This window comes from Corvus hawaiiensis, chromosome 5, assembly GCF_020740725.1.
Source record: "Corvus hawaiiensis isolate bCorHaw1 chromosome 5, bCorHaw1.pri.cur, whole genome shotgun sequence".
NCBI classification, from domain to species: domain Eukaryota; kingdom Metazoa; phylum Chordata; class Aves; order Passeriformes; family Corvidae; genus Corvus; species Corvus hawaiiensis.
The window spans coordinates 25,515,768-25,538,941 of record NC_063217.1 but is presented as its reverse complement, the minus strand read 5'-3'; the positions used below and the strand labels follow the sequence as shown (position 1 = coordinate 25,538,941).

The 23,174-nt window shown below is 36.6% G+C and overlaps 1 long non-coding RNA gene across 1 annotated transcript; it reads left to right on the top strand.

Annotated features, from left to right (window-relative positions):
• The first annotated feature begins 6,285 nt into the window (after positions 1–6,285).
• LOC125326549 lies at positions 6,286–21,683 on the top strand. The gene is made up of 3 exons (XR_007203883.1): positions 6,286–6,652; positions 9,181–9,310; positions 21,164–21,683. It is a non-coding gene; the product is annotated as an uncharacterized LOC125326549 (long non-coding RNA).
• The last annotated feature ends 1,491 nt before the right edge of the window (positions 21,684–23,174 follow it).

Below are 23,174 nucleotides of genomic sequence, written 5' to 3'. Positions count from 1 at the left end.
GCCCACAGTATGGGGAGACCCCTGACTGGACAAGAGGGCCTCTGGGACCAGGGACAGAACAGGGACTTCTCTAAAGTTATGCCCAAGAAGCAAGATTACACAGAATATTCTTGAGAGGTGCAAGGTCAGGCATAGTAGCATCTGGTCTTCTCAAATCAGCATCATCTAAAAGACACTTTAGGAGATAAAAATCTCACATATTTGGCAGCTGGGCCATGCAAAAACATTTGTAGTGTCTGAACAATTTTAGTGCAGCTGTCACCTCACCCAGCTTTTACTGAGGTTGCTATGATGGCACATTACTGGGACTTTCAAAATAGACTTATCCAGTCTTTTACATATATATATAATATATATAATTTTTTTTTTTAATACATCAATTAAAATATAGCCAAATATGCAATAGCCAATGCTTTTGTGGAAGAGTCATACTATGCCCAGTTCTGAGCTAACCTGTTTTTATTCTTGTGGACAATGCTTTTGAAGATCTGATTCTATGCCTGAAATGTGGGAGCTACAATCATGCTTGAATACGACTTGAATTATAGTCTCAGGAAGGTATGTTTTACATTGTATAGGAAAAGGGGTAAAATAAGGATGTGTAATAAAAGGATTGCCTAGTAAAACAGGTTATTAACTAGCTTTCTCTGCCTACAGAGTCTCTCTGTCCTTCCTCTTCTAATCCCACAAGGGAACTTTTGTCTAGGTTTTTGCATTGCTTTACGATTATAGTTGGGACTTTTTAAAAATCTATATAATTGCTGTCCTTCAAAAATTTTGTCTTTGGAAACTGTTTCCTAGCAACAATGTATTTATCATTCTCAGGCAAGGAAATGGCATCTTGCCATTCAGATACACTAATTGTGATTTTCTTTTTTTTAGGCAAGGAAATAACATGCACTCAATGCAACATTAAATTAGAAGGAACAGAATTAAGAAGAAATAATGGCAAACATGACTGGAAAAAAACAACCTAATCATATCTATTTGCATATGGTGATGGAGTTTCTTGCTAGTGAGGCTGTCGCTGCCATATAAAAACTGATAGTTCCCAGTCACATATAACTGACTGGCATTCATTACTTTTAAAAAGCAAGGAGATAGAATAGGGTAATTTAATGATTCTTTACCATAAATTTGAAGATATTTTGTAATGGAAGTATCTTTCTTTGTTCACATCATCGGTGTGTCCTCTGCTTGTACCTGATGCATGTGAAGAGCTGTGCATGTTACCAGCTGGTGACTGTAGGTCCTAAATTCCAGTGATGTCATACAGTACTCCCAGAGTGCTGTCAGGCACATTGCCACCTTTTGCTCTGTGCTTCTAATTTTTAAGATATTTCTCAGCATGATTTACAGAGACACTAAATTAATTAGACTTTAAGTATATTTAAGATTATTCTTCATGCTTTGTTACTAAATGGGTGAAAGAGTATTATTGTGATGGCTTATCTTAAGCCAGACCATTTTGCCCTTCTGATAAATGGGGATGCTCAGCAGGATGGCTGTCCTAAGCAGTTCTTTAAAACTCTGTTTGTATATGGCTGGGGACAAATATTGCCTGAAGGTATAGTGGAAAGCAATTCCTCTAATGCAAAATTATTACTACTAGAATCAGTAACATGATAAGAGTGTTCATATGGAAATGTGTTGATATGCAAGGTTTATTATGTTTTGGATTACACTTTCCTGTATATTGACACCAGATTGGATCTATATTACCTGAAATCCTTTGGTCTTAAGTGCTCAGCTGTATCATACTGGACTTTGTATTTCCTCTTTTTTTTTTTTTCCTTGAGCTTCCCTTTTTTTAGTGCTCAATGAGGCAAAAAAATTTAAGTGTGCATGCATTGAAGGAAAAATACATTGTGGTAATATTGGGGGAAAATAAATTGATTTGACATGTAAGGACAAAATTCATTACTGGTGGAAGAAAAAATATTATTTCTGTATTTCCTTTTAATTACACAAATCAGGGCTTACAGTAGGTGTTCAGAATATTAGCTTGGTCGCCACATAGATAATTAATTGCTAAATGTTAAATAATTTTCATTTTACAGTGAAATTTTGTATTTAAAAATGCTCATATGTTTTTTCATCAACCTCCTTTGTCATGGTACTTTTGATTGAGGAAGCAGGAAGAAAATTAAAGCAGGTGTCAGCTGAAAATTTTGAACCTGGAGAGTGCTATCCATGAGTTGCCCAATTGAAAAAAAAAAATCAGTAGAAGAAAATTATTTATGTTTAAACTAGACCAGCTTTTTAAAATATGAAAAGTACTTCACAATAACAGTGTAAAAAATTTCTCCTTTCCTCACCTTGGTGGTGAAGAAATAAATAATAGCAAGATTTGTCTGTAAAAAAGAGTCTCTGGTGCTGCTTTTAGCATATTTTCATAACTTTATGGGAAATCAGCCATTCTCAAACAAAAATCCATTTCATTAATAAGAAGACACACTAATACTGTGAAGAATAAAGTGACTGACAGACCTGACTGGAGTATTTTATTGCTTGAGTCTTATTCATGGTAGAGCTTTCTCTGAGTTATTTCTTTTTCTTGCTATTAGGAAAGCAGAAATAACAAGTAGCTGCAAGATCAACATAATAGTATTCTGATAGAAATGGGTTGTCCCATGTCAACTCTATGAATTTCCACTCTCTGGAAGCCTCAGTGTCCCATTGGCACAAAGCTGAACATTCTTTAAGGTGTATCAGCTACCACTAGCAGGGAGGATCCTTCTGAAATTTAATGAAAATCTCTCAGGATGAAATTCCCTTATGGACTAGAGCTAGTAATTACATGCCTCGAGGGCTAAAAATAGCCCTTTGACAGTATTAAATGTGCTTGCTAGGATACTGGGTATTTAATTCAACTTCTTGCAACACTTTAAACATAAATTAGCTGATTGGTCCCAGTAGACTGGAAGCTATGGTTTTAATCTGCAAAACTATCAGCTCCCTCTCAGAGACAAAGCAGGAGCTGAATAACCCATGCCAGACTGAGCTGGAATATGTAGAATTTCACAGGATTGGACTGGCTGGCTTTTCATGATACAGTTATTTTCTTTTGGGAAAATTTGTGTTTCTCTCATCACCTTCTGATTAGACTAGCTCTTAGCTCCAAATCAGAATATTAGCTCATTTTTCTAATTGTTATTTTATCTATCTTAATTTTCATCAGCATCCAGATTTCTTCTGCTATGCAGACAAAGCTGTGTGCATTTTTTTTTTCACTTCACTGATAGCTTTCCAACAAACTGAGCAATATACAGGAGACATAAGCACCAAAACTTTGGTAGAATACAAACTGGTTGAAGGAGAAAATTGAGATGTGTTTAAACCCCTGGTAGATAATTTTTAATTGTAAACTACTGTTAAGAGTTGCTTTGCAATGATACAGGGACCTTTTTCTCCCTATGCATGCGCCATACATATCTTGACTGTGTAGAAAAAGAGACACCTAATCATTTTTCTTTAATAACAGAGTGCTAAGATGAATTCCAGGCCATTAGAAGCAAATTTTGTGCATATACACATATGGAAGACAGCCTGTTATGCAGAAAAAGAGAAGCCCTTAGAAATATCAATTACTGCCAATATTATCTCTTTGAGGATAGAAAGATCAATTAACATGTCTTAGGAAACTGTCTTTCTAAAGCTGAAATAGGTAATCAGCAAAAGATAAAAATGATGAGTAAAGGTGAGGAAGTGCTAATAATTGCTGCAAAAAGTAAAATAACACCCAGTAAAAAAGAGGTCAGGACAAACTGGAAGGCTGACTTGCTAAAGACTCCTTTGCTACCAACACATTCAGTAGCACTTATTTTAGTGGACTTTGCTACTACTGCAGCGCCCACATATGTGCATGTAGGCACGTGTGGGGCTGTGCATGCATTTGTGGATATTTATATGTGTATGCTTACTTACTGCGCTCAGTGACATCCGCTACAGGCCTCTGGTTCTGGAAACAGGCCCCAACATAAAAGCTTTTATCAAAGCTGGGATTTAAAGTTACAGCTGAAGTTTTAAGAAATACTGACATCTCTTATGCTTCAATTGGACTTTTTGTGGAGAGGGCAGGGGCCCCATCCTCTTCACTAAATGAGAGATTTCAGTCTACCCAGGTCACACTCATCTTTACTGTGACTCATCCGTTCACAGCAACAGACAGCACTATTGGTTTTGAATGGTTTTCATATCATTGTGTTGTTATAAAGTGGTATGTGAGTGTCACAGAAAGAAAGGAATTCAGACAAGAGATTTATTAAGAACAGTTAATGACAGCATTAGAAATGGGACCTTCACATCCTGGGTAATTTATCACCATACCATCTCCAGTATTTGTATATCAGAAAGCAACAAGTATTCAAATCCCTTTTTAAATTAAACTTTGATAAATATCCTAAATTAAGCACTTGTGCAGTGCTTCACAACTTATTTTCCTACAGTTCAGGACTGATCTTTATTTCAGCACTTTCATTCAGGCCTGAATGAATCCATGTTTGAAATCTGTAACTCATTCGCATATGACTTTTTCTAACAATTTAATAGCATTAATAATTTACCTAAGTTAAATTATACAGCTAAAATTCTGCAGTACCATAGATTACTTTCATTTGTTACAAATTATTGCTCCTGTTACTGCACAAATCCTCCAGTAATATCAGCTGTTTATTGTTAATGAAAGATATTACTACATTAAGAAAGGAATTCATTTAGTTTCTTTCGTAAGTTTGCCATTAAAAAAATTACTAATTGGTATTAGAGACAATGAATCAACATCATTTGGCATAACCCAGTGTCTCCTGTGAGACGAGAGTTAAGTAACTTCCATTTCACTACCCAAATGTACAATTCTTCCAGGGACCTCTTCTGCTGTTAACTCATATAATTAATTATCTTTAGTGTTGAGGGAATTGCACCTGCATGCAACAGGCAAATAAATATCATCCTTAAAATTTTAGCACTATAATTTGAGTATTATTTCATGATGCTGTTGAAAGGGTTTCTATTTTCTACACTATTTTTTCCCATCTCTCTTTAATATAAACCATTGTATTTAGTAGATCTCAGAGAGAATACTGCTACTATCTCTTCAGCTTTCTGGTAGATGTTAGTCCTTTGTTTACCCATGTGCTGTGAGTACCCAAGATATACCTTCACTGATGTTGACTTTTAAATGCTTTTTGTAACACAGCAATTTTTTTCTCCTCAGATCTCACTCCTTTGGCTCTGCACATGGTAGACTCATGCCAGTCCCAGAAAGGACTGTTCAATAGGTCTTTTTAACAACTTTTAAAGATATCCTTTTCCAAGTAATCCTGTGCTCCAAACTGCTATGCTACTAGAAACTTGCTGAGACATGGATTGGTAACAGAGGAACACTCCTTTATATAGAGATGACCTTAGGAAAGAAATAGCATTTTACTCCCCAGATTTGGAAATTTATTTGGCCTATGAATTAGGAGAACAAGGGTCACACAGTCTATATGCTGTTTTCCTTTTTTCTCTGAAAGCCATAATTTTCAAACTTCAAGCTAACAAGCAAATGCCTAATGATAGTTCATGATATCACTTCAGGACATTTTGCCATTCCCTTCATGAGAAGAGACTTGGAGATCTTAAAAATGCTCCTAAGTGATTTTTAAAAATTATTTTATTTCAGTATAAAATGACGCGAAAAGAAATAGAATATGCACAATTCATTATAAATGTGAGAATAAAAAGGCCTTGATTCCATTTTTTTCGTTACACCCCTTGACATAAGACTGCAGGCTTGCAATATATTTCAACACACTTTTAAGTCTACATTTACAATTAGTTGCTTTCTAACATGAAAGCTATTGGCATCTTCAGTCACATACAAGACACTAAGACAATACTCTATTAGACCTCACACAAGAAATAAAGTAGACTGGCTTTCAAGAATTTACAGTTTAGGCATACTAACTTGCCATTTTTTGCCTGCAAATAAAAGAATGTTGGTACTGATGCAATATGATATTACTACCTACACAAAAACACAAATGAAGCTTAAAATTTTTGAGAGCTTGGAAAAGGTCTGTTCAACACTCTTTGTGTATCCATGGGACAGCCAGGCATATAATGTAAACCACCTTTGTGAATCAAGCCCCTAAGAGCAAATATGCTTCTCTGACACTGAAGAGCAGTGTTCACTTGCAAGTTATCAAAAAATAGTGAGATAACAAAGGACGAGTGTGTTATCAGCAGCCTGATGACATCTTTTGACTAGAGCACTTGGTGTATTGGAAAAAAGGCAGGAAGAAAGTTGAAGAAACACCCCCTTCACTCACCCAAACCCAAAGCCAGGAAGAGGATTAAACTAGCCAAAAATCCATGAGTAGAATAAATGAATTGGGCGCTAACAGTAACATGACCTTATTATCATGTCTTTATATATCAGTTTTGTAATAGTCTCACTGTGAAATGAATTTCTGATCTATCTTGTATGGCACAAATCAGACACAGATTAAGGTTTTATTTTTGGTTTTAAAGGTACTCAAGAATCTGCTTAGTTTGTTTCAGCCACGTGATTTTTCATGCCTGAAGAATCAATTTACAGCATGAAAAAATATATTTCTGACAGAGAATATTTCGATTGGTAACTACAGGCCTTGGAGCAAGCCCAGAGGTAAGAAATAAAGACAAAACCTTTAATAATATCAAAGAGGAAGAAGAAAAGTAGCAGTGCACAAGCTTCAGCTGCTTAAAATATTAAGTTGTTCCAGTAAAGCTGAAAAAAACATGAAGCATTGTACGTCTACGAGTAGAAGATAAGCTAGACATAAATTTTAGGGAAGAAAAGAAACAATTCACTTATACTTTTCTCCAGGAATCAAAGCTAACAGTAAATGTTAATGTTCATTCAACTCCTCTTTGCGAGCAAAAAAAAAGTTACAAATAATAAAAGTATGAAATTTTTGTTTCACATAAATACAAAAATATCACTAGCAAAAATGTAATTATGAAATATTTTTCTTGACATGTTAGTGAGATGTTCCTTTTATGCCCACTTTATGTCCACATTTTATGCAGTTACATAAAGCGTCTTGTGTTAATAAATTGCTTTCTTTTATTTTTTTAAAAAAATAATTTTAAGCAAAGGCAATTTAGGCTTAAAAGGACTGTTTCTATTTAATAGTGGGATGGATAAACTCAGGTCATAAGCATTTGGATTCAAACACCATCTAAATTCCCTCTGACGTGCTTAGAAAGTTAAACCTCAATTCTTGATGCCACTGAATACATTGCAGGTTATACACAAAGAGATCTCAAATAAAAACTGAGATAACCATATGAGTGAAAATGTGGGACTGCCCTTACTAAAACCAGAGAATGTTTAAGGTGATACTCTTGAAAATAAACCAAGGGAAATAAGAATGCAGCCTGTTACATGCAGAAGCAGGGGCCAGAGGTAGGAAGGAGCAATATTCTTGTTCTGGAAATGCTGTATTTACTAACACTAGTAAGAAAAGACATTCCTATTAAAAGGTTATCTAAAGAAATTCAGAAAAATACTCAAAGAAATTTTAGATTTTAAATTAATTATAGAGTTTCCTTCAAAAAGGAAGTTGAAAAGATGTTTTCCAAGAAAAAGTCTATCAAATAGCTTTTATAGAAAAAGGTTCAATTAACATATTTTATGGGAATCTGTAAAAAAAGGTTAAATTTTTATAGGCTGCTAACTGCGTATTTTTGCACACTTGTCATGAAGCAGCTGACACACAGTAACTTGTTAGCATGCCTAAGCCCTTGTACCTAAATCTTACTTCATGATTCATTAGTTTTATTAGTGTGTGAAAGTATTTTATTCATTCCAGTTACTGCTCATACATGAATAATACAAGAACTTCTAGTGAACTATATGGGGGAAACAAAATTTCGATTATATGCACTATGAGACAAGCAGAATGTTTGACATCAGTTGGTGAGATGCTCCTATTGTACGGACATACATCATCATTATTGGGGGTCTAGAGTACATGAGGTCTTTACAGCACTGCTAGCATCTGTTTTATCATCATATTATTATTTTTTAATCTTCTTACCACAGCAGGTCTTTGATCCACATCATTTGTCAAGGGAAGGGGAAAACCTCCATGTGATGTATCGTTCCAAGAGCTCTCTTTAACTGAAAAAGGAACAGACAAAATGTTGAGTCAGTGGAGGATCAGAGCAGACCCTTCACCTGTGAAACTCTTTGTTAGGTGACAGGCTTCTTCATAATTAAAAAGCAAACTGTTTGCCATGAGAGATTGTACCAATTTTTTACTTGATAATTGGGTTAAAAGACAAAGCTGGAAAAAAAAACAGCTGCACGGGATTTTAAAGGCACAATTCTTTGGTCAGCAACTAAATGAAATGAAAGAAACAAGGGAGATTTTTAAGATGCTCAAAGCAGGATCTGGGCAGGGAGACAGGTGCACATTTTTTTTTAACCAAGAACAAAACTTGAACTATGTAATAGAGCTCTTTTTCACACCTTTGAAGAAAGGGACATTCTGAATTTAAGATGATTAGTGATCATAATTATGTAGTTAGAACATAAACAGCTAAGATGTAGTGTGCACTGGATATACATATTTGATTTAGTGAATGCTTCTGCTGCAAGAAAAATCTCTAATATTCCTACTTATTTCACAACTTCTCGAACAAATTTAAATCAGTATTGGTTTCATTTATTTTACAAAATAAATTTCCTCATTCCTTGTAACAGTGCAGAGAAATTCTGCTCACAAAGTTCCGGGATTCACCTTAGGGCTCTGGAGTCTGGTATTTGCTGTAGGCTTTCTTCCAAGCCAAGTTCTCACTGGGTTTAGAGTGCTAAAGAGGAGAGGCATACCATCCACACAGACCTTACCAAAGTTTCAGGAAGAGTTCTTAGAAAAACAAACCCAACAAATTAGTTTGTTTCGTACAGTTCCTGCAGACCCACTCCAGGTATACTTTTAAGTTGAAAGTATTAAAATTTTTACAAAAACTATTAATACAGTCTCTCTTGTAGATGCTGCCACTCTGATTATATACTTTTTTGGTAATTCCTAATAGATATTACAAAATTCTTCAGGTATCTTTTCAAGGCTCTGTCATCTTAAATTGCTTTGTATGTCATCATGTTAAAAACTGAATATATGTGCTTGGATTCATGTCTGTTTGCAGCAAAGGTGGCTGACACCCCCATATTGCACACAATCTCTTTGGGATGTGAGAGCTACATCTGAGCACCCAGTGGGATGATTAAAACAGCTACCTGATACATTGTCACAGAGAAACGCTGCAGAGCACAACGGTACAGTACTGATGATCCTCTGTTTTCCTATTTGTTCTATAATTTTCAAAACAAAACTGTGGGTGCCAGGAATTGATGTAGGAGATATAACCTACTTCTTGCATAACCTCTGCTTCCAGCTAAGCCATTAACTTCTCAGAAACATGAACCTGAATCATCCTCATTCTTAGCGCAGAGCAAATTCAGCAAAATATGTTCCCTCGTGTTGTCCCAGACCAAACCGCAGGAACCTGGGAACACATTCCAGCTCTCTGAAGGACATATCGTGTCTTAAGCATCCCCACATCTAAGTCTTGGCTATCTGTCCTCACATCTTCAAACGACATTTTGAGGTAAACCCTGGCCCAGGGGCAGAGCAGAAATCTTAAGTTCACAGCAGAACTAAACTCACCTTGAACCAAAACAAGGGAAACAGGATAGTTTTCTGTTCTCACACCACGGACACAGACAGCTTTGGTCCTCTTCATGATGTCTGGGCTGTACATGTGCTCCTCCTGGATACGTGTTCCTCTCTTCAAAGCCGAGTGTGGCTGGGAAGGATGCTTGCTGATTTCACCACAGCTGGCAGCAGGGACACCAGGAACAACCTGTTTGTCTTTTGTGCAAGAGCACCCAGCATCTATGCCCTCACTGGAACTGCAGTCTGAGCAAGAATTGGGTGTTGTATGCCTGTCACTGTGCTTTTCTTTCCAGTAGGCCTGCATGCTGAAAAAAAAAATGTTAATTGATTCTTGAGTGACAGTTTGATGACATTTTTGCAAAATTTTCCAAAAAATTCACCTAGATTTAGGTTCTTTTCTCGCAGGTAATTGCTGTAGTTATAGGCCTTTATCAGCTGCCAAATGTGGCCAATGCAACCACCAACCTCATCAGAGCACAATTCACTGAAATAAATCTGAGCATCTGCAAATATTCTGCAGTCATGGTTCTAGATGCTAAAGTTCATGTGTGATGTCTTATCTTTAAGGATTATAGCCACACTCCTTGGAAAATTGCAGTCAAATTTAAAAAAAAAAATAAAAATTGAACATGTTGTGTTTTTCAAGCACCGGAACTGAATACAGCTCTGGGCTAGCATCTTCCCCCCACAAGAACTTCCACTCTTGAAAGTCCCTCTTGCCTTTTTTTCTTGTTTGATGTCGTAAATCAGACACCCAAGAGACAGAGGGGAACTAGGACAGATTTTTCAAATGCAACAAACAGAGCAAATGTAGCTGGGTGGCTCAATGGCAATTCTCAGCGCCCCAAAGATGAGAGAGCAACACTTTTTCTGAACTGGCACAGAGAGGAGGGGAAGGGGGGAGCCAGGGGAAAAAAAAAATTAAATATCTATATGTAATTCCTTTTACTTCAGCTAAAGACGTTGCCATGGGAACTCCCAGAAGAGGAGATGGCAGCACTGGACCTGACAGTTTCTGGGAGCTGGTTCAGGCACTACTGGCTTGGTTCTTGCCATATTCAAAAGGGGGGAGAAAAATATAAAAAATATTTTATTTACTTTTATTCCTAAGTAAAACTCAAAGCCGTAAGTTGTCAGCTTTGTCTGCTGTAGTGTCTATTATCTCCACTCATTATTACTAGGTCACTGTCTCTGGAAGAAAAATGGAGTGGAAAAATCATCGGACTGACATCAGTTGAAAGCTTTTATGCAGCTGATTATTCTCTACACACCGAGAGTGATTTCTGGAGACAGTAAATATTGGTATTCCTGAGAACTGGCACATGGCCGTGCTATGGTAGTTGTCAGATGATTTGAAACTGTATGGTTTATATAGTGCAACCTGTCAGAAATGAACATGTACATATTTTTTGAGTAATGAGGGGAAAAATCTTACCGTTGTTCCTAGGGATATTCTGTGGTGGTACACCAGCTCTGAATACAACCCAAACAAAAAGGGAAGCAGCAGTACACTTATTTGAGGTTCAAAAAGCATTCTTACCTTTCTACGTGAATTTAAGTGTGAGCAGAAAACTTGAAATTATTAATTCATAAGATCAATGGGAGATGGAGCCTGTAACCATTAATATCAAACATTGTATTAGCCCAACCAGGCTTCAAAGTAAATTAAATATGTAATGTGAAAAGTGCTTTGGTGAAAACTAGTAAGAAATCATGACCCTGAATGTGATAACTGAAATCAGCTGAAGTCTGGAGAATAGGCTACCTAAGCGTATTCTAAGGGCAGAAACGTTCTGGTAATTCTATAGAAGACCTAATGATATCCTTACTACAAAGAAAGAGAGACTGTTCATTTACAGGTTTAACCTGACTCTTCTTATGCTCCTTCAGATTAATTTCAAAATATAGAAGACTTGCTTCAGAGAAATACAAAAGAGTTTTTCAGAGACTGTTTCACCTGGTGGCTTCTCAATGTTAACAGTTAATATGGCCTAATAAAAGGATATTTAATCACTATATCTCTATTTAGTCTGTTGCTATTAATAATCTGGTGGTAGATTTTGAAATTTTATCCTTTTGCAGAGGTTGATCTCTAATAATTGAGTTCTAAAACCTCAAAAGCCCTTGAAAGGATCTGAGCAAATTATAAATACCATTCTCACTTTTTCCTATTAACTACTATAAGCAGTGGGCGGGAATCCTGGATATATACCAGGATATCCTGGAACAGCTGCTTATATTCCAGAAAAAAAACTTGTAAGAAAAACTTGTGAGAAATTTCAGTATCTGTATTTTCCATTTTTACTCAGACAGGAAGTACAAGTAATTCCCTATTGGAAAGAAATTACTCTGCCGTATTTATCAGGTTCCTTTAGTTCAAGGTTTATCAGCAATAATTGTTGTCCTAGGAATCACTGCTATGGAACTATTCAACCTACCCCCTGTCTTTAAGGACTGTATTATGCTGCTGCTTAATTAATTTGGTACCTTTTCCTAAACCCAAATTAAAACAGGAGCTCAAGCATGAAAAAACCTTCACTTGAGGAGCAGTAATGTAGATAGTTGACTCTGGATTCTCAAACTCATATTTCCATATCCCACAGATGAATGCAGAGGGTTTATTTCTCATCTTTATAAATATATAGCTTCTTAGAAGTTTTAAAAGGAAATCTCTGCACCTCAACTGCAGTAAAGACTTTGAACTTAATATTTCTCCACCATTCTGGAGTATTTTCAGGTTTATATTTTTTAATTTATTGCTTTTGTAACATGAACTACAAGTCTTGAGCAGCAAAAGAAACAAAGAGAAACTGCATTTCACATCAACACATCTTTTTGAATGTCTTGTGACTGCCAAATCATAGAACCATAGAATGGTTTGGGTTGGAAGGGGACATTGAAGATCATCTAGTTCCAACCCCCTGCCATGGGCAGGAACACTTTCAACTAGATCAGGTTCAGAGCCCCATCCAACCTGGCCTTGAACCCTTCCAGGGATGGGGTGTCAGGATTTCCAGGATTGTCCCAGGATTAAAGTATGCACGAGATGTCACTGAGATGATTTATTGCTGAATCAGTCTCATGTTTATTGAAGGATGAGACAGCAGAGTCATTACCAACAGCATCTCTAATATCAAAGGCAGTAGTTACAGTAGCAATAGCAGAAGCAGTAGGCCTAGGAGCTGCAGCAGGTACAGATGCCAGGTAGCAGCAACTCAGTGAGGTAGCAACAGCTTGCTGGAGAAGCAGCAGCCCGCCTCACTATATGTCTACAAGGCTTTTCATAACTTTTTTAGCCAATAAGCAAATGCCACAAATCTTGCTACACATTTTTACCAATCAACAGTGTATAATTTTGCCGCAATGCGTACTTTCTTATCCAATAAGCATATTGCTATTATAGCCTATTGCACAAGCTTATACTAATACAACTTAACTTTCTAAGAAACTTTACTATAAAACTTATTATTAAACTCAAAACTCTTTACTCTTTTATTTATCACTATTACTTCTTGTATAAAGTATATTTTTATTACATTTCTACTCTTATAAGGCATATTTATTTCAAAACTACAAAACTGCATTTGCTTTAATTTTGCAAAAGCTTATTGCTCTAAGTCAGGAAGTTTTCGTCAAGGCCGCAAATCGAAACATGCATCCATTTCTATCTGCTCAAGCACAATGTTGTTTATGTATTCTGTCAGCACCTGCGAGCTCTCTGTGAGAGAGCTCCCTGAAACTTCATTTCCCACAATGGGGCATCCACAGCTTCTCTGGGCACTCTGTACCTGTGCCTCACCACCCTCACAGTAAAAAAGTCTAATCTAAACCTACCTTCTTTCGGTTTGACACCATTCCCCTTGTCCCATCACTGCATGTTCTCGTGAATTTTCTCGCTCCATCTTTCCTGTAGGTTCGCTTCAGGGAGTGGAAGGACACAATTAGGTCACTCCTAAGCCTTCTCTTTTCCAGGCTGAACAAACCCAGTTCTCTCAGCCTTTCCTCATACAAGAGCTGCTCCATCCCTCTAGTCAACTTGGTGGCCTCCTCTGGACTCACTCCAACAGGTCCATGTCCTTCCTGTGCTGGGACCCCAGAGCTGGATGCAGCACTGCAGGTGGGGTCTCACCAGAGCAGAGCAGAGGGGCAGAATCCCCTCCCTGGCCCTGCTGCCCACGGTGCTCTGGATGCAGCCCAGGACACGTTTGGCTTTCTGGGCTGTGAGTGCCCATGGCTGGGCCATGTCCAGCCTCTCACCCACCAGCACCCCCAAGTCCTTCTCAGCAGGGCTGCTCTCCATCTGAACATCCCTCAGCCTGTGTTGATACCAGGGGTTGTCCTGATTGAGGTGCATCACCTCGTACTTGGTCTTGTTAAACTGCATGAAATTCCCAAAGGTCCACTTCTCAAGCTTGTCCAGGTCCCTCTTCTCTCCCATCCTTCAGGAGTGTCATCTGCACCACTCAGCATCTTATCATCAGCAAATTTTCTGAGGGTTCGCTCAATCCCTCTATGTCATTAATAAAGATATTAAGTACCACTGGTCCCAATATGGACCCCTGAGGGACAAGTATCAAGGTGTCAAGAACAACAACTGGGATGACTTTGAATTGTAAGATAGATGCTGGCTTAAAGCCTCAAAGGAAATCCTTCTACCTAGTTTTATCTATAAAAAAAAACCAAACAAACAAACAATCAAAAAGGAATAAATGAAAACCATAAAAGATAAAAAGGAAAAAAGGAATGCCTACCACGTTCAGAATTTATAGATTGATATTCTGATTCTTAAACTGGTTTACCAATATCAGAGTTGTGTAATGGTCACAACTCCACAAACACAGAGGCCACCATGTAAAGACCAGTGTTTGACAATGAACCAAACCTTAAAATTTTCACAGAGGTGGCAAATTATATTCATAAAATATCAGTTGCATGTCATATCCTACTGAGTGCAACTGTAAACTTATGACAGTATGTAATTACTATCATCCATTATCTATCTGTATTATTTCCAATTAAATATGAATTTGATTATTTGAGAGCTTGATAGATCTGAACAAAAAGATAAATACCCAATCTTACACCTTTTATTTTCATTCCATAAGCAGGAAAATCTCATTTTATGAGCAATGATCTCATGCTCCCACATGGGGTTTCATAATTCTCCCTTACACTGTGTCAGAGCTTCTAGACAGTAGTATTTATTGGACCTACATGAAGGAATTGATGTAGACTACAATCAAAACAGAATAAATCAAATCCACCTGTAATAGTCTCAATAAGTACCATTTTGAATTCCTCTTAAATAAATAACTCTAAATGGGAAACATATAGTGTTTCATTTTACATGTAGCAATGATTGTTTATGAGTATTTCACAGAACTACCATGAAAAGAGTTAAATAACCTTCCATAGAAAGCTGCAATAGCCTTAACATTACCTGTAAGATGGATTTTAAAAAGAAGAAAAGAGCTGTTTCTAAAGAAAGGAGAACACCTTTGAATTATTAAAGGAAGAGTTTTGACTCGAGTGTCTTTTGTCTCTGTACTAAGTCAAAGGAGCGTTTACTTCACCCAAATCTCCAGCATCAGAGAGAGCTTTTAACAGTGGAAGTTATTTATTGTGAGGAAGTTTCTTTAAAGTTTTTTAGCTAAAGAGAAGTGCTACACTGAGCAGAAACTGAAAAATTTTCTCTTCACTGGAGGAATCTAATACTTTGCTTTAATTTCTAATATCTCTCTCTACTGTTATTCCTACATTACCTCACATGCAATTGACAACTTCCTTATGAATTACTGACTATACAATTGTTGCCTCATTGGTGCTGATATTTTTCATCTAATGAAGTTCTGACTTTTACAATTTACCACTAGTTGTATGAAATAGTTCATGGCTAATATTAGAGACAAAGGTTTAACTTCATTCTTTATCACAACCAGAAAAAGGAAAGCAATCTGTGGAAAATGGTTTGAATTTATGTGGTTTTCAAAAGATTAAGGCATTTCAAATTAAACATACCCACAAAATATATAAACGAGAAAAAACAAAGGAAATGTACAAATGTCATCTACATGTGTTTTATTAATGCTATTGTAGCTTCCCTAATGTAGTAGTTTTGGATGTACAACTGCCCTCAAAGTTTATTGTAGCTATAAAATTTTGTGTTGCTGTAGAAAATTAAAAGGTATGGAAAAATATATTTTACACCTAAATATAAGTAAACATAAATATACATATAAATAAGTTTTGAAAATACATTTGTTAAAATATAGGAACTCCAGAAATTAAATCAGTATAATTTGTCCTCTTTGTCTGCTCTGTGGTATAGCCTTCAGTTAGAGGATCACTATATTTTTTACAGTTCCATATATAACAGTGAAAATCTCTTTCACAAAATGCAAGCTTTTTGATTTGTAATGGTCTAATATTTACGTCATTAAAACTGATAGTTAATTTTATTCAACCTAGGTTTTTTTCATTAATCATAACACAGAAAATCACATTTGAAGCTTCTCCATTCAGGTTTCCGGAATCAAGAATTCCATAATTTGCAAGCCAGACTTTTCTGGTCTGGAAAATAAGTCTGTCACAAATGAAATGATACACATCTCAGATTATTCCATCAATTCTGTCAGACTCTGTAAAATATTTCATTTAATGACCAAGCACCAGATCTTAATATAGAGAGGCTGTAATTGGTTCTAAATTTCTGAACCACATATTGATTCAGTTTAGTTTAAAGACCTGTCTTAATGTGTGCTGCTGAATCGTTCTTACATAAATTGTGGCATTAAACCAGCTATTCATTGTAAAGTGCAATCAGAAATGCACTTTTTAGGTAAGAATCACAAGTGCATTTCCTAGGAGTGCCATGTCACAGAACTCTGTAAAAAAACATTATTGAGCTTAGTAGAAAGGACTTTAGAAGAATAAAAATGGAGGGGGAAAAAAAGCAAAAGGAAATGCAGTGGCATCAGTATGAGGTTGATGATTCAGTCTGCATCTGTTTCTTGATGAGACTTAGATGGGCTTGCCCTTAGCCCTTAGAATTTGGGTGAAAAAGACAAAATTGGTTGCTCAGTTTGCAAAATTTCCCTATGATTGCTACTGCGATGCCCAATTCTAGAGGCTGTGTTTGTGTCAGGACCTTTTAGGCTTCCAGCAGCAATAAGTAAACATGAACCTAGCTTTTTTTATTTGGGAGCTTACCCAGTCATTTCTAATCAAGCATAAATGCCAGGAGAGTAGTCTTGTGTAGACAAGCACTTTAAGAAGCTCGTTTGATTTTGAGATCAGATAGGTAAGTGAAGGTCAGAATGAAAAGCAGGACTTCTGAGGAAGGATTAATTTTTGTAAGTTTTCTCAGGATCTTCTAAGTCCTCTGTGGATGTTTGTGTCTTTTTCCATGTTGCAGTCAGGTCTGATTCCAGAACGTTCTCAATCTCACAGAATTCAGATTTATATTAAGGAAAAATGAACATCCAGGATTATTTATGTAATAAACATGCTATATTCTCCCTTTCTCTTGTTTATCTTCACTCATTTCATGCTTTTTTTTCCAAGAATGTTCATGTGCAAAGTCTCTCCATTTATAACTGCTGCTGGGTCTGGCTGGTAGCACTAATGTCCCTTCAGAGAAGCCCATATGCTGCCTGCTTTGGCTTTGTGGCTAAAACAGTGCTGTAAACACACCAGGTAAGAGCTTTGGCTGTTACTGAACTGTGCTCATGCAGAATCAAGGTCTTATCTTTCTCCCACTCTGCACTCTGCATGAGTAGGCTGGGAGTGGGAAAGAGGCTAGAAGGGACAAAACCAAGACCCAAATGGACCAAAGGGCTGTCCTACACCATCCCATCCCATCCCATCCCATCCCATCCCATCCCATCCCATCCCATCCCATCCCATCCCATCCCTTTCCATTTCATGTGATGTCATCCCTCACAATAAAAGCTCAAGGAAAGATCAGGAGGGGGGTTCATGTGTGGTTATGTTTTCTTTCCAGGTAACCATTGCGGTTACTGAGGTCTTCCTTTCCTGGCTGGACAACTGCCTGTTAATGAGAGGCAGTGAAAAGTGCCTTTTTTCTATTCTCTGCTCAAGCATACATCTTTTGCTTCACTTTATCTTGATCCACAAGTTTTCTTGCTTTCTTTCTCTTTTCTCCTCATTCCAGAGCAAATGGGAATGAGTGTGCTCTCAGTCAGTTTTGGGCTACCCAGTGTTTAGAGACCTGGAGATACTGTAGATAGTCCAGCAAAGGTGATAGGCCACTGAGACAGCAAAGAGACTGGAGCACCTCTCACATGAGGAAAAGCTGAGAAAGCTGAGGCTATTCAGCCTGGAGAAGACAAGGTTCAGTGAGGAATCTTATCAATGTATGTAAGTACCTGAATGAAAGGTGAAAAGAAGAAGGAGCCAGGCTCTTTTCAGCCCAAGCTCTGTGCAAAAGCTGCTGTGGATACAAACTAAAACACAGGAGGTTCCCTCTAAACACCACTAAACACTTTGTATTTGTGAGGGTGGCTAAGCACTAGCACAGTTTGCCCGGAAAGGTTCTAGGTCCTTCCTTCTTAGAGATATTCCATAGCCATCCGGGGAAACTGGCTGTAGGTGGCCCTGCTTGAGCAGGGTGTTTGTACCAGATATCCTCCACAGGTTTTCTCTATCCTCAGCCAGTCTGTGATTCTGTGAGTGGTTGTGCTGCTGTCTGGCTGATAGCTGGGCCAACCCACCACATCCACTTTGAATTCTTAAAAGCACACAGAACTTACAGGAATCAATGAGGGCTGAAAGAAGCTATAAATCATCAAGAGTTTCAGAGAAAATTCTGATGTTGTAGAATATGAGTCTTTATTAAATAATGCTAGAGAAACAACCCTTTCCTTACCTCCCCAACTAAAGTTATTTACATACTTGGGATTTCTATTAATTGTCATGTATTTTTGTTACAATGAAAATCCCGTTTCAGTGTGGAGTATGATTTTCTTTTTCTGTTCAGTTGTGTGCATCTTGCCTATATCAGTTCCCTGCTGGGAGCAGATCTTCAAGTCGCATAGTCTGGTTCTGATTCACAATTCAGTTTCACAAAGTTAGTCTAAAATATTTAGGCTTCCTACTGGCTAAATGGATGAAATTTAATATCTTGTGGCAAGTGGGGTCTAACTAGATCTCTCTCCCCTTACAGCCTTAAGCTCTAAGAAATAATGTTTCTTGCATCAAATCTCAGAGGCAGATTGGAGAATTATCTCCAATTAAAAAAAAAAAATTAAAGATTTTTAATCAATTACAATCAGCTGTTTTGTGTCTGTGTATGGCTAACAACAGGTATTGTCACAGATATGAGACATTGCTGACATACTGTTATTGCTCTCATCCTTTGGACATGGTATAGGAATAGAGTGAGGAGGTGGAAGTGTCTCTGCTGTCTTGGCAGTAAATTATTACACCTACATCAAAAATATCTATCTCTTCATTTTACTCTACTTAGTTCTCTTTGTTGAATTTCCCCACTTTCCTGATTTTCTTGCCATCTTGCTTTTACACGCATAAAGTTACTTTGGGAAAACCTGTCTCTTCCACTGAGAAATCAGCAGTGGCGAATTAACCACTATTTGGCGACCTTTCACAGATGGTGACAGCAGAATTTCAGCCTAAGTCAGTAAGAACAAGGCAATTTAAAAACATTAAAAATGCATTGACAGCAAAGATATAAAAGCAGCCACTCAGGTACAAGCCAGAATAGTTGAAAAGCTTTTGGACAAAACCAGGCGTTTTTTTCTATTAAACACCTTACTTTGCACAGAGAACTTTGTAAGTACAGAAAGACATAGTAGTGTATTCTCTACTCAAGATATATTTTGGGAAAGAGGGTTGCAATATTTTTGTCTGAAAAATACTGGCATCAAAATAAACATTCAAACTTACTGAATACATTACTAATTTTTATTTTATTCATGATGATTTCAGGTCTCGTCTATCATTTAACAGTGTTCTGAAAGCTATTGTCTCTCACACACAGACATAAGAATTTCATCCACATTTACAAAGCCATCCATTATACATGAAGAGCTGTGCTGTGACTGCTGTGGGGGAAGGGATTAGCAAGTGTGTAAGGCAGTTCTATAAATATTTGTCCTGAACTGGGACCTCATTACGGTGTTTACTACAGGAATGTGAAATACTAGGCTTTCTGCCCATTGGTTCCTTTAGGAATGCATTTACTGCTGGTCTTAAAAATTCCTATTTATTTCTACATTACCATTACTCTAGTGTAGATTTTTGGTAGTTCCCATCCTTTTGAAATTATGGAATTCCATCAGCTAAAAGTGTGTATAATATATGAATATATACTAACCAGAAAAATTATTTAATATCCATAATAGATGTGATAGATTAAGATTTGATAAATAATTTATAAATGAATTTTACTTTCTTGACAATTTAGGTGATTTCAGTGTTTCCAAGTGCAATAATTTTTTAAATGGTTGCTGGCAGGCAATTTATTAGGATGTTTACTTGGTATTTAAATTTTCCATATTTAGCTGGGTCATCTGCTATTTTTGATTTGAAACACAGAATGAAAAGGTAACAGGATAAAACTCCTTATCTCTGATCTTTTGAGAGTTGTGTCAAATCCTGGTGAGATACATGAATTTTCTAATCCATAACTGTATGTTACCATAGAACAACCTGGTTGTTGCATTGCAAATTAGAATTTTCTGTGTGAATAAATCAGAAAAATACAAAGGTGCGGGAGGAAACATTTCAACTTAGAAAGGCTATGTCCTGAAGTCCTCTTTTGTTCTTTTTTTCTGTTGCCAATATTTTTTGTTTACCTTTTCTAAAGTTGATTCCTGATGTATTGATTGAAGAGCATACTCATACACTTACTCAGCCTTAATTTTACCAAGATAAGCCAATTGGGCCTTTTTAGTTTTGTCTCCTTTTTAGTTTTGTCTCACAGAGCACCATTCTGTGTCTTTTTAACAGCAGTTCCTTAGGAGTTCTGTCTTTCTTTAAGTGTCATGACCAGCTTTTCATAAGGTTTTCTCAATAAGCTCCTTCCACCACTTTTTAGGTTGGTTACCATTATGTGGCGTGCCTCAGAAAACCAACATAGGCAGAATGATGGGAAATATCCCTATCTACCTTTTTCACAGTCTGTGCATCAGCAATAGGTCATAGTCCCACTGACAAATCAGTTACAGTCATCTTTTAATGTTCCTGTGACATTTTCTGCTAGCTAGCCACGACTTCATTGCAGAAATTCATAGCAGTCATTGAATATATGACCTTTTAATTGTGATACTCCATTTGTATAATTCCTGCCTACAAGACATCTAATTTTTCCTGTAGGATATTTTCACCTTCTTTTGTACCAGTTGTACTGCTATTATTTAAGAACACTTTACGACTCTTTTACACAATTTTTTTTCTTTTATCCCTTTGTCCAGATCCAGAAGTACTGACCAGGATCGCCATTCAAGCCCAGCTTTAACAAGCATCCTGTATTTCATGGATATGTGGAATCAGCTGTGGAAAAGCTATATCAAATAGTCAAGCCTAGCACCACGAAATAATGTAAAAATTAATTAAACTTCTTCTGGTGTTTAATTTAGTTTAAAGAACTTCATTTTTATAGTAAAAACTAACTGCAGATCTCAAGAAAAGTCTCCTTTTTTTTTCTAGAACTCTGTTCCACTACACATCTAAATTAAATCTGTGACTTCATGTGTGAGACTTTGTAAGTTACAAAAATTACCAGAGGCATTTTTTCTGGCACTCTTAACTCAGGTAAAAAAAAAATAGCATGCAGAAATCAGCTATAGGCAATTTGTGCAAATCATAATTCTATGATTCTAAGTATTACAGGAAGAGGAGGAGATTGTTTTTCCCTCAGATAATTAACCAGCCCATTTAGGGAATATTATTGTAGGTTGAGTGATAAGAATATGTAAATCCCATGTCCTCATGGGAGCAACAGTGTTTCGACTTTATAGGGGAGATTTAATTTTGTTCATCCCAAATACACAGAAACAGTAAGACATACACCCTCAGTGATCGCTGTATCCTGAAGACTGTATATGTCTATAACCTGCAGATTATTTCCAAAATTCAAAGCTTGCAAGGCTCTTCTTCTCCAATACTTAACAATTATTTTGCTGTTAATTTAGAACTCCTCTGTGGCCAAGCCAATTCCCTTTCTGCAAGGAGAAAATCCTTCCAGGGTGGCAAAAAGAAGCTACTTAGGCCCAAATACTGCTTATGTTTTTATAACAAGGTACAAATATTGTTTATGATACGGTCTTACAGTTAGAACACCATCTGGTTTTGTATAAACTAATAATTCTTGGAGTTGTGAATTATTTGAAAAGTAAATTGATACACCAGTAAAGTGTTTGCCCAGAAATGTAACTTTGACGTAAAAACACAAAAGCGCTGGTATGGCAAATTGAAAGACACTGCACCCAGAAATACACAAATTCTCAAACATTTATCATTATATTTTCATTCAGAAAGAAAAATATATTAATTTAGCCCAATTCATCCACTGTTTCCAGAAAAAGTATTGAATTTACAGACAGCCACATAGTTTCAGAAGGATAGAAACCTGAGAACAGAATTGATAAGAGCATCTTATTTTGTGACCATATAAAAAGTATTTGGACGAGACTATGGATGCCTCAGGAATTCTGTAGTCCCTGGTCCAATTCTTAGTTTTATTAGGAGCTTTAAATTTTGTGAATCTACTATGTCCATCCCTATATCAAAGGAAGATGTGATATTCTCTCTGTGTAAGAAAAACAGGACATTGTAGAACCCCGTGAGATATTATATGTGCTATGCTTTAACCACAGATTTATTTAATTTACATATATTCTTTTATTAATTGAAATAAGGACAAGATTTATTGAAACATATAAGAGCTAATTTATACTCTTAAATAATAAAACTTATGAAGATCAAGCAGCACATTGGAAGGCAATATAAGCATGCCCTTAAGAGAAAAATTAGAATATTATAGGGAAAATTAAATTTCTTTAAAGCACCTTTTATATTTGAAATCTCAAATTTTTGTGTGAATATCCCCTGTGTTTATCTAGGAAAGCTAGTTACCATATATCTTTGCCTCAAAGAAATTAGGAGCCATTTTGCTGCTAGTTTTACAGGGGGTGAGCATTTCATCCTAATTTTCTGTACAGTCTGACTTCTGATATTATGTTTAAAACCAAATTCCAGTAGAGAGAAAATTATTTTCTTTTCACGTTTGCTCAATAAAATGTTAAGTCTTTTTGTTTCTGAAAATGTTTTTACATCTCTCCTACCAACTTCTGTAGTCACATGCATTGACCTTGTCTAGGTCTAACCCCAGCTGCCAACTAAGCCCTACTCAGGTACTCACTCACTCTCCCCATGTCAGGATGGGGGAGGGAATCAGAAAGGCAAAAGTGAGAAAACTCATGG